Below are 13,271 nucleotides of genomic sequence, written 5' to 3' on the forward strand. Positions count from 1 at the left end.
GTGACACTGATGGGCACTGATGAGGAGGCAGGAAGTGGTTAATGGCACCCTAACGCACCTTGCTAATGTGCGTGCTTCCGCATAACAAAGTACCATGCGTTTTGGTGCCGCCTGATAAAAATAAAAGGGTCACTTACTTCTCTTGTGCTATTTTAGAAGAATAGTTTGCCCTAGACGTTACGCACAAAAACACGCACAGCCCATCGCACACATATAGAGGTGAACACAGCTTAATATATGGAAGCATTGGCTTTACGAGCATCTTAAGTTTCTCTTTATGTGAATTCTAGAACCTGGTTTGATGACTATAAACACAAACACACATTTTCCAGGATCGACACATTTTTTACCCTTTGGTCATTAAGAAAATTCTCTGCCTGCCTTCCTAGAAGTGACCACCAGGTGGCAGCCTATGCCAATAAAAGCTCAGCCTCATCCTATGTAGCCACGCATTCATCATACTGTTCTGCAGTGCACCACCAGCTGAGTGCTAACTGGATAATAAATTGAAGGATTCTCTCTTTCCCTCACATTATGGACAATCTTAAATTCCTAAAATGGACTCCACTGGAGGCACAGGTACCTTGGATGTCCCCCTGAACTCCTCCAGTGGCACCAGGTGATGCTGGGTAAGTATGCCTTTTGCTGGAAGTCTGGCAGGTATGTTTATCTTGGCACGTGATAATGAAGGTTTCTTTATTGTGCTTTATCATAGACTTGTTAGTTATACTGCCCCTAGGTGGACCATGGGAGGAAGGGCCTTGGCCAGGCAGTTCAGGAGAAGTCATCTGGCTGAGAAGGTTCTCCTTCCATAGCCTGTTGCTTTGTTGGATTCCTCCTTTCTGCTCATGAGATATGAGTGTGAGTCATCCTCCTCAAACTTCCATCCAGCAGGCATCATTCCCTTCTCCTGGAGGCAATACAAGGCGGCTGGGCTCCTGGAAGTGGAATGGATGAGATGAATGGGCTTGTTTAATGAGACAAAGAGCAAAGCAGGCTGACCTGTAGGACCAATTAGTATTTGCTTCCTTTTCTTGTGAGCTGTGTAAAGGTGAGATGTGACCGGTTACTATGGAGAACGGAGATTTGCACACTCACATTGCATCTCGTACTGCCACGCTCTATTACCAATGCATCTTTAAAGCTGAAGTTTCCTCTGCATATATTTTGCCTTCCATAGTTCATCCCTCCTCCCCTTCATAAACATGCTAATGACATTTTTATATTTAGACCTCTCTGTTTTCATGACATACCTTATTTTAGACATCACTGGCTCTCTGTGCTTCTCTATGCAATGCAGGTAGATCATGACTGGTGGGAGGGTCTTTACATAGCTTCCTGAAAACAGTAGACTGTCCTAGGTAACGCATGGGTGGCTGTGCCTCCAGGACTTAAAGAACTCAAATTTTGTGAATAATAGAGACAAGCTAGTAATTGTCAGGTCGGGGAGGAAAGAACTGGATGATGCTGGATGTCCTCCAGCCAGGAAATGAGTCAGACTCTCTCTGATTTTGCTGTAGCTTCTAATTCAAAGTGAATATACACTTTCCAAACTGAACATTTACTTTCCTAAGTGAACAACCCCTGTTCTTTTAGCACAGGGGTATCCAAACTTTGGAAACAAAGGGCCAGCTTACTGCCCCTCAGACTTTAGGGGTGGGGGGGGGGGGAGACTGTAGCACGTGGAAGTTGGGAGTAAACAATGCCATAAGCTTGGTGGTCAGTGGGAGTAAAAAAAAGATACATCATTGGTATCAGTGGGAGAATTAGTTCACCATCTCTGGTGTCTGTGGGAGCTGTGGGAGGAATAGTACCAAATTGTTGGTGTCAGCAAGAGGAGTAGTACCCCATTGTTGGTGTCAGTGGGAGAACTAGTACCCCATTGTTGGTGTCAGTGGGAGAACTAGTACCCCATTGTTGGTGTCAGTGGGAGGAATAGTACCCCGTTTTTGGTGTCAGTGGGAGGAATAGTACTCAATTGCTGCTGTCAGTGGGGAGAATAGTACCCAATCGTTGGTGTCAGTGGGGGGAATAGTACCTGATTGTTGGTATCAGTGGGAGGAATAGTTCCCCATTGAAGGTATCAGTGGGAGGAATAGTATCCCATTGTTGGTGTCAGTGGGAAGAATAGTAACCAATTGAGGGTGTAAGTTGGAGGAATAGTACCCCATTGAAGGTATCTGTGTGAGTAATAGTACCCCATTGTTGGTGCCAGTGAGAGGAATAGTACCCCATTGAAGGTATGAGAGGGAGGAATAGTACCCCATTGTTGGTGTCAGTGGAAGGAATAGTAACCAATTGATGGTGTCAGTGGGAGGAATAGTACCCCACTGTTGGTGTCAGTGGAAGGAATAGTGCCTCGTAACAGTGAAAGGAACCTTTCCCCAGCGGCCAGTTAAAGATAAGCAGAGCACCACATCTAGCCCACGGGCCACAGTTTGGAGACCCCTGATTTAGCAGACCAACCCCAGTGTCTATCTTACAGAGGTTCTTAAAAAAAAGCCAACCACATTTATTAACTAAAAACTGAATGTATTTCCCTGATTTCTTTCTGTACAGAACATGCTTACTCTGATTTCACTGCACCGTGTGAGCTTCTCTCAGTGTAGTATGCAATTTCATTAGATGAGAGAAGCCTGTGCAACTGTGCTAGATCAACATAAGGTAAGGCTGGAGTTCAGCTTGAAAGAAATGTTTGCTGATTCTTCCCCCTGAGGACAAGGCGAGAATCTGACAAGTTACGTTTAAAATCTCTCGAAATGTGCAAACACTAGAAAATTCTTACAGAGTACTTCCATGTTAGTATTTTACTCCAGTGAGAATAGCCAAATGTATCCCATATTACCCAGCTTCCTGTTCAGAGGGTGTAGAGAAGAGGGCAACATGCTTCTTGCTTCATATATGGTGGACCTGTATGAAAGTACACTGCCTGTGGATAAGGGTCTAGACCAGAGGTCTTAAAACTGTGGCCCTTTGCTTGCCTTTATCTGGCCCTTGGAGTACTTTTCCACCAACTGTTACCAATTATGGGGCCGTGATTCTTCTCATTAATATCAACATGGGGCACTATTCCTCCTATTAAAACCGATGTTGGGGCATTGATGCCAGGGAATTTTCTATTTCCACTGGCCACAGTCTAGTCGCCCTAAAGTCTGATGGACAGTAAACTGGCCCTTTGCTTAGAAAGTTTGTAGACCCCTGGTCTATACAGTGATTAACCCTGTTCTACAAATGTTCATAAAGACCTATGGGGAGCTCTTCTCCACAGACCAATAACAGATGTTCCACAGAGAAGCTGCATCTCCATTACACATTTTTTCATGGCACCCAAACAGACTTTCTCATGCATGGAAGTCCCCATGTCTTAACTTTAAAGAGGTCAAATCTAGAATCCAAGGCTCATATGTTAATGAAAAATTGGCCGATATCTTGGAAGATGTATGTGGTGTAGGGCCATCTTTAATATTGATTGGACCCTGAGGAAACATTTTCTCCCCCCCCCCCCCCATGCAATTTCCCTCTCCTCTCCAACATCCCAAAAAACAAATAAGCACACACATAGACAAGTGGTCCACACTCAACAGTTGGTTGCTAGAGGTAACTGTACATCCTTACTACTCACGGAATGGTTGCTATATGTTACTGATTATCATTACCACTCACTAATTAATTTCTAGAGATTACAGCACATTATTACTGCTCACCGATTGGTTGCTGAAGGTTAACATCATTTTATCCACTTTTTTCCTTTTATTATTGCAATGTACAGTAGCATGTAGAGCAGTGTGCAGAGGTCAGTAAGATGTAGAGCAGCATACAGGGTTCAGTAGTATGTAGAGCAGTGTACAGAGGTCACTAGTATGTACATAGTTACATAGTTAGTAAGGTTGAATACAGACACCAGTCCATCCATCCAGTTTAACCTGAGTGAGTGTCTACAATTCTCCCTATCCCTGTACATTGCACACTCACATCAGTCCCTACCCTTAAGGAGCCCACATTTCAAGGTCCCCATTCATATACTAGGGCCAATTTTGGACAGAAGCCAATTGACCTACCTGCATGTCTTTGGAGTGTAGAGAAGTGTACAGAGGTCAGTAGTATATATTGCAGTGTGCAGAGGCCAGTAGTCTGTAGAGCAATGTACAAAGGTCAGCAGGATGTAGGGCAGTGTACAGAGTACACAGTAAGGGGGATGGAAAACAGTGTATTGGGGCTGGGAGGGCACACACCAGGGGGGTCGGGAGGACACAGACACACACTAGGGGGCAGTGAAAACCTGGGGGCAATGACAATGCTTTAATGAGCCCAATTTCTCACAGTACTACATGAAAAAGGAGATGCCATCTTCTCATTTGGCAGCTAACAGGCAGCACTTTTATGCTAAGCTGCAGTAATTCAGCAGATTTAGCATTGAGGTGCCTGCAAGCTAATCAACAATGTACTGCTAGATGATTTTACCTGTCACGCCACCCTCTTCCAGGTGGGGGTGATATCAAAGGTCAGGAACATCCCCATCCCACCTACTCAAACAGCAGAAGCCAGGAGGCTCCACAAACTGTTGGGGAGCGAGGTAGGGGGACCTACAGGGGTTGGAGATTCCAGTCGTGGTGCGTGGACAGTGGGCAGCAATACTGCCTGCCTGCATGCTTAGCCCTGCCCCCTGCTCCCTATTTACTGGCTGTGATTGACAGTGGTGGAAGACAGTGGCTCCCACTGCTGTCTCTGAGTCAATGAGGATGGAGAGAGAGGGATCAAAACTGGGCTCAGGTAAGTATAACGGGTGGGGAATGTCTGGAAAAGAGCTGCATACTGAAGGTTTGTTTTACCTTAATGCATAGAACTGTAACTACATTCCCCTTCACAACAAACTTCACTCTTTGGTTCAGCTTTGATATCTGAGGAAGGTTCTTGCCTTCTTACTCATTTCTGATGCCTTCATTAGCAGGCAGTATATATGGGCGCGATCACATCAGATTTTGGAGCGGTACCTGGTCACGTTCTTTTCGACGCCACTTCCGGCCCTCTGGTTGTCTGTCCGAATGGCCTGGAACGCACGCCACTAGTGGATGCGGAAGGACCTTTTCATTCGGTCGGAGAGTGAGTTTTTCTGTCAAGGCGAGCAGCCCCAGTGCTGGGTCAGGCACACAACCATGTAAGGAGCCATTTGGCTGTCTGTTTTTTTAATTTGTTTTATTAAAGTCAGTAACACGCTATGGATTTTTCTGTATCTTTTCTTATATACCGCCTGAGTCTGTAAAAGGGGGACCTATCATCCATTGTCATTTCCATCAGTACTCTTATGAACAGGCATGACCTGTGCAGGCGCTGTTTGACTTACTTTTTAATTAAAGTGGTCAAACGGATCTGGTAAGCAGTTTGAACTTGCATCTTCACAAGTGGTGTGTCGCTGTTTGCTTGGTGGAGGGAGTCGGAAGCCTTTTTGGATCTGCCGCCTTCCTCAATTTTATCATTTGTTTTTACACTTAGACTTTTTCTGAATCTCTCAATATAGAGACACGTTGTAGGGACGTTATTTCATGATTGGTGGTTCACCATTCTGTTTTTTGATACTTTTGCGCATAGTTATTTATTATTGGCTTAATGTTTTGCACCATTATCACTCTGATATTATTTATTGTTTGATTTATTTATTTTTTTGATTATTTTCCAGCGCCCTTTAATTATTAGTCCATGTACAAAACTACTATAGCATGTGGGGTGCAGGAGCTGCAGGGACCAGTTTTGCACTCAGAGGATCAGCGAATTAGGTAAATATATCTCCGCTCTCCTCACCCCTAGACGAAAAGAAGCAGTTAACCTATGCAGTGTAGGCACAGTCCCACTGCATGGGAATTATTTCCATGGGCCAGATTCATGAAAATTGTAGTGTTACCTCACATCAGTGATCAGTGAAAAAGTGCCCCTTTACACTGGTGGTCAGTAAAGACTCTAGCCACAATGGTTTTCAGTGAAATTCCCCCGTATTGATGATCAGCGAAGGGCTCTGTTACAATATTGGTTAGTGGAGAACGGTCCCTTTAGACTGGTGGCTGGTGTAAAAGGGGCCTATTACAGTGGTGGTCAGTAGAAAGAATGTTCTTTACATTAGTGGTCAGTGAGGGGCTCTGTTACATTGGTGGTTAGTAGAGAAGGGTCCCCTTAGACTGGTAGTTGGGGGAGAAGAGTCATGTTAGAGTACTGGTCATTGGGAAGAATGATCCTTACATTGGTGGTCAGTAGGAAGACAGGCCAAAAAGATTATTGGTGCAAAATTTTAAAATTTAAATTGGTCATTGCCTAACAATAGAGATGGGCCAAACACCCCTCGGTTCGGTTTCCAGCAGAACTCCTGAACTTTGATGGCATGCATAGAACATGCTGCAGTAAAAATGACATTTCTAAAGGAAAAAAACAAACAAGTCAAATAACATTTAATTTGACTTGCGGTTGCAATTTCTGGCACCCGGCTATTTAAAAAAATAAATAAAAACAAATCCTTTATTAAAAATAAAAAAAGAATGTCCCCCGATGTAGACTCATCGTCAATCACGATGCCCACCGCACCGCCGGACACGAAAAATAAATCTCTCCGCCCACCGTGAAGGCAAACCCTCCAATGGCTGGCTTGCTGTTTGACAGTTCTTATATACTGTAGGTAAGAGCAGGGCCACCTGGCAATGTCACCTGGTGGCACCGCCCCCTTGTGACATCATTGAGCCAGCATGCACTGGTTGGTGATGTCATGAGGGGGGGCAGGTTTTTTTATTCGGTTGTCAGTGGGGAAGCCCATTGACAGCTGATGACTCATCAGTTGTAAAGGACACCGCGGCCAGCTCCCCAGCCCCGCTGCTTAACAACCAGCTTTTACTGCACCCTGATTGGGCAAAGCTTTAGGGCAGTGGTTATCAACCCTGTCCTCAGGGCTCACTAATAGGCCAAGTTTGCAAGATAACTGAAATACATCACAGGTGAAATCATTTGCTGCTCAGTGATTGCAGTATTCTAATCTGCATCTCCCCAAGGTAATATATAAAACCGGGCCTGTTGATGACCACTGCTTTAGGGCTTAGAATGCAATCTTCAAGCATGCAGTGTATTGTAGGACATTCAGGGAGGCGAGCACACGTCGAACTCCCTGCAAATTTGGGGCGAACGGCCAATGTTCCGGCCAAACTCTTCGGCCGAACCATTTGACTAACACTACACAACAAAACCCTAGAAGCATCTTAGGGAACCCTGGTTGTGAAAATCTGGCCTAGAGCATTTATTGAGCATTTACATGGCATTTGGTAAAACTTTTCCTTGTGGTTAGCTAGCTTTTCATAAAGTTTTCCAAACCATAGAAACAACAGAGGTGATGAGAAATGAATCCATTGTATTCCTCAAAGGTCATAAAGTAGCATCCCATGTTAAAGAAGGTAGGAAAGGTGTGTGTCACAGTCTGGTGAGATCATATTGGTGCGTAATTGTTGTGCGGAGGTTGTCCCCTCTGTGGAGACTTTCAGGCCACCACCAGGAAAACACCTCCAAAAATGCCTGTTACCTGCCTACCAAAGCTGTTTACATAGTATTTCCTAGAAATCTAATTGAGTTTTATTGGGTCCTGGCTGCTTTTATACAGAACGTGGTAGGTGTTTTTTTTGTTGATCAAACCCTAAACCTAAATACTGTTGTGAGCACCTGTATTGGTTCATGATTATATAAAAATCAGACATGTTTGCTTGGCATTCACTTGGACAAAGAAACATTTAGAGTTGGTCAGGATGTCATCCTATTCAACCTAGCAAGGAATATTAATCTGCTTTTAATATTTTTGTACGCTTTAATGAGCAGAGTCACCCTAACCCTCGTCTTCTAACTATACTGTCTTTGTTTATTTTGTAAAATGCTGAGCAAGCAAATTAATCCTGTATTCTAATAATACTACTACAACTACTAATAATGGCAATAACTATATAACATTGCCATATTTCTTTATATGATCAGAGCAGTAGTCTTGGTTTCTTTATTGTACATCACGCGACACAGAGCAGGGTATAAATCATGACTACCTGAGTTATGCATCACCTATAGGTGAATGGACACTGGCAAAAAAAAAAAAACGGGCAAGGGTCTGAAAGGTGGTAGTCACTAAAGTACAACACTGTGTATGCTAGTGCCAGATTCTCAGGCGATTCTAGCTGTGATCAGGAAATTGGTTTTGGATCCAGTCCTACAGCTAAGATGCTAAGCTGGATGGTACCCGGGCCCCACTTTGAGGGAAACCAGCAGTCATTCAGCCCATGTGTCTGACAGAAGTCGGCTTCTGTCGAAGGCCCCTGACCTAAAAATGTCTGCCAATGGCTGAGAGTGCTTACTGGAGTGTTGGTTTTTGGTGGGGGGCCATCCCCCTGCCAGAACACATTAGAACATCAGGGGAGATTGCTGTACTAAGAACTAGTGGTGTATACTAGTCAGCTGTGAATGGTGTAGGAGTGCCACCACTAGGCTCTGAGGATTCTGGCTATAGTCCCACTGATTGTGTGTGTCCTGAGAGACCAGATGTGACAGGGGTGCCTGAGCCACTACATTGGTCTGGTATTGTGGCCACAGCAGGGGCATCGACTTCAGCTTATGTCACTAAAGGTGACTTGGCTGCAGCTTTGGCTGGCTTGGAAGGAAAAATTGCTGGCATGTTCACCTCCATGGCACAAGGTGGTAAGAAGCAGGGGCATTCCCCTTCATCAGATCCCCCTCCGGTTGTAGAGAAAGAGTGGGTGTATATTGATGATGGATAGAACTTAAAGAGGGACAGATGGTGGTATACACTTCTGGGTACTCTGGGTAAAGCCTGAAGAGTCTCAGAGTTCACACGTTTTTCCCTTGCATCCTCTTATAGTGGAAATGTTGTATGCTGAATGGGATCATCCAGATAGGGTGTTTGTGCTGCCAAAAAGGTTTTCTCAACTTTATCCAAAGGAGGAAACATTGTCCTGTCTCAATAGGAATCTGAATTGTCTGAATGATAATGTCCAATTCTTAAAAAGACCCAGCTAGCGAAAGCCTGGAGATGCTGTTAAAATCTTCCTTTGCCTTGGCGGGCTCTGCTATGCTACTTGCAGTGGCAGCCATTGCTATTTGCAAGGACCTTATTAAGCAGTTAGTAAAAAAGAACCCGTTTCATGCTGAAGCAGACACTAGTGAGGTGTTATCAGAGTGGCTCCAAGCCCTGTGTTTGTGCTAGATGCCCTGAAAGACTCTATTCAACTGATTTCTCATTTTGCACTAGTGTCTATTCACGTGTGTAGGGTTCTGCGGCTAAAAAGCTGATCTCACGAGCTGCTCTGTAAGAAATTACCGCCAATGGTTTTCTTTTCATGTGCAATGCCTATTCGGTGAAGACGGTGATTCTATCACATACTGGGCTTGTTAACCCCCTTGTGATAGTAATAAAGTAAAAAAAAATTATATAAAATAACATTTTTTTTTTTTACTTTAAAGCATCGTCATTACCCCTGCACAAAAGCTCAGCATGGGGTGAACATGTGTATGTAAACATCAATTGCGTCACATATTTGGGGTATCATGGTGAGAGTAATAATTCTAGGGCCATAGTTCACGGTTAACTTTAAACTGATAACTATAAAGGCTTTTAAAGATTTATGTATGGATAATTTTGAGTACCATAGTTTGTGATTCTATGGGCGTGTGCAATTTTAAGACTTGATATGTTTAGTATCTATTTACTTGACATGACCCCATCCCTTTTTTATTTTTTTTCAAAATTGTCGGTCTCTTTGTGTTTATAGCACAAAAAATAAAAACCGCAGAGGTGAAATGTTAAGAATACCGTATATCTGGTCAGGGAGAGCCATCTTGTCCGAATATCCACAGCAAAGCTATCAAGTCTAGAGGTACTTTTGTACAAGTTGCGGTATCGGGGCTTTCCAACGATACGGACCAAATTTAATCAAATTTGGACAGACACCCCCTTCTGCTGTAAGCAGCCTTGTATAAAAGATGAACAACATTGAGGTGAGGTTAACCGAATTCACCAAAGATTTCCAGGTAGCTAGTGTAGCACAATTTGTTGACCGCACTCCAAAGTGTAGAAGAAATGATTTATTCCAAGTAAAATATCAAGGTAACAAAGAAGCAGACATATACCAGCAGAGATTGACGTGTTTCACAAATCAAGTTCGCTTAATCATAATCCAGGATACATCACTGAACGTAACATTTAAAATAGTACATACACAGCTGAAAACGGTGAATACTTGATTATGCCGATTAACCCCTTCTCTGGGGCCCCTGCAATGAATCATGCCAGGCCAAAAAAACAAAACATACATGCTTAAAAACAATATACAAAATAGAAAAATGAAAGGAGAAGAAAAACATTCTTTTACTTTGTGTAGAAATGTTGCCACTAATATAAGAACCATATATTAATGATAGCAAACATTTAATAATTAGAGCTACCCACGGAGGTGCCGCTTAAGTATGTTTGGTTTTCGTACTCTGCCTCTCAACCCCAATAACAGTCTCAGCCCCCTCTGGCACACTTGGCAATAGTGTAAGTGCAAGGACCAAATGAGAAACACACATAAAACCATATGATAAAACATAGAAATTGTCTTTGCTGCAATATTTCTGTGGAAAAGAGTAACAGACAGCAACAGTATATATTCAAGTAATCCAACTGGAGAGCAATAACTGAGATTAAGAGCAGTATAGCTCAATCCTATATTCAGGCTGCTTTCAGTGTATTCCAAACCTGAGGATAACCCCAAGAGCAGAGGCAAACACTTTAACAATAACAACTTTAAATTAGATTAGTTACCTCTACATAAATTGGGTCTATGAGTCCAGGCCGGAGGAGAGCAGAGGAATTACCCTCTCTTATGTCAGATCTCTCTCTCCTATCCCCTGACACCACAGGCCCAACTACCAAAACTGTAGCCAAATCAACATTCAATAGATAAGTTCCCAAGGTAGACTATCCCGCACACCCGCTACACATACAGAGCCCTGGACATGTGTGTGCGTGACCGTAGGGCTCTAGTAAATTCAGTTCCTTGAAAGTAGCATGAGGCCTTGGATCTTCAGCTAGCCACTTTCGTTGGTGTACTTAAACTCCTGAATGGCAGAGCAAAGCAATACAACTGGCCCGGACTATCAAACAAAGAATGCAGGATCTTCCTCAGCAAGGTATAAGGACAATGGTGTCTGTATACAGTGTCTCTGTATCTGGATGGCCTTGTATCCTGGCCTTGTATCCACTACAGATGTCAGCAAGGTGACTAAGAGCAATTATGTCTGTATACAGTGTTCATAAAGCTGGATAGGCAAAGGGAAGTAATGCTGCCTGTGTGCAGTATCCTTGTTTCCTACAAATGGGCAAGTGCCCTCTCACCAATCCTGTGGTCAAGGCCCAAACGAATGTCCTGGAACAAGCAGGGATGTCTAGTGATCTGACTGGTCACCTCGCACTGGAACTCTTTATACCATCGGTGCAGGTGCACCTGGATGTGCACCTGGAATTCCCCTCTCTCAAATGTTCTGACCGGCTGCAGACACCTGGAAAAATGTGGTGGACTGACCTGGAAGGCAACACCTCTCCCCTGGGTCCAGTCTCACCCTGTGCCTCGTGGTGACTAACTTCTCTCAGGAGATAAAATTGAGTCCTTAACAACTTCCTTCAGTGCAGAGAATGCTGGACTTTGTAGTTCCATGCCCCATACAAGATTATGGGGCAGTTTCAGATGGGGACTACATGTCCCAGAATTCCCTACTGCAATCAGATGGCTGCCCATTGGCTCTCCTCTTCCTGCCAATGAGGATGAAAGGGAGGGAGCAGAGCTGCCTGTGTCCCTGTGAGCCGTTTTCAGTAACATAAAATCAGTGAAGAGATGAAAAAGGGAGGGGGGGAAATCCCCTACAGACACTGACAGCCATGCTCAACCCTCTCTGGAGAGCCTCGGCTAGCTTGGCATTTGTAGGACACCAGCTACACTAGAGTTGGAGGTACAAAGGATTTCCATTTCAATACAATTGTTTTTCTAGTATAAAACAATAATACACCAAGCAGTGTTCTAGTGGTCCTTTCCATAGCCTAATGCTCCACGAGTCCAAACAAGCAGTAAAGCATATCTTGGGTTACTTGAATAGTATGTGATCTCAAATATAAATAAAAGCATCTGGGACCAGTATATCTCTACATCAGCACACTTCTACAAAAAATGTAATGAAGATCTAGGAGACTGCATAGTGAAGATGGATTAGAACCCCTGTCAGTTTTTATTGTTGTCTATGCCCTTGTTAGGGAGATTCGCCCTCTCTATTTGTCCTGTTTACCATTATCATTGAAAGTGAAAGTAAAAGAAAATCCCAAATTTTGGGTTGTCCCCAGAAAAGTAATAGAGATGAAATCCCCTATTGGGAACACTAATTCTGGTGACCTGGGGGTCCCCAAGGGATTCCCAAGGGATTCTCACCAATTAGACACAGATGGCAAAAAATAAACTGACAGCGGTTATGACCCTCTATTTATTACTCTATATAAAATGAAAAAAAAAAACGATTTGCCTATGGTTCTACTTTAAAGGGGTTGTAAACCCTCGCCGTGTTTCACCTTAAGGCTGCATTCACACCTGAGCGTAGCGTGTTTGAACGTTTTTACCGGCGTTTTGTCGCGCGACAACAAGCGTTTTGTCACACTACAACGCGCGACAACGAGCGTTTTTTAACTTCGGCGTTTTTTTTTCAGCCAATAGGAAAAATATTTTTCATCTGCTTATTTTTTTCTTGAGCAGATACAGCGTCAAAACGCCCGTAGAAACGCTCGTTGTCGCGCTAAACGCTCGAATCGAGCGTTTCCATTAGTTTCTATGGGAATGAAAACGCCCAAATCAGCCCAATTCGCGCGACAAAAAAGGGTCCGGAACTTGTTTGAGCTTCAGGCGTAGGGCTTCAGGCGACATGGAGTGGAGATGTGAACCATCTCCATTGAGAATAATGGATTTTTTCCCCTCCAGCGTTTTGTAGCTTCAGGCGTAGGGCTACAAAACGTTCAGGTGTGAACGGGCTGTAATACATTCTATGCATTAAGATGAATTTTTTTTTAATGCAGCAGCGCCCCCAAGCCCCCCTTACAGCCCGTTCACACCTGAACGTTTTGTAGCCCTACGCCTGAAGCTACAAAACGCTGTATCTGCTCAAGAAAAAAATAAGCAGATGAAAAATATTTTTCCTATTGGCTGAAAAAAAAACGCCGAAGTTAAAAAACG

General features: G+C 43.7%; 1 protein-coding gene across 1 annotated transcript in view; it reads left to right on the forward strand.

Annotated features, from left to right (window-relative positions):
- Positions 1–444: 444 nt before the first annotated feature.
- Positions 445–13,271, forward strand: part of LOC143934052 (germ cell-specific gene 1-like protein) — a 102,380-nt gene continuing 89,553 nt past the window's right edge. Inside the window, exon 1 of the mRNA XM_077457318.1 lies at positions 445–629. The gene's annotated coding sequence lies outside the window, so the exon portion shown is untranslated. The remainder of the gene's footprint in view (positions 630–13,271) is intronic.

This window comes from Lithobates pipiens, unplaced genomic scaffold, assembly GCF_037356315.1.
Source record: "Lithobates pipiens isolate NorthernLeopardFrog02 unplaced genomic scaffold, aLitPip1_a1.2 Scaffold_27, whole genome shotgun sequence".
Lineage (NCBI taxonomy): Eukaryota > Metazoa > Chordata > Amphibia > Anura > Ranidae > Lithobates > Lithobates pipiens.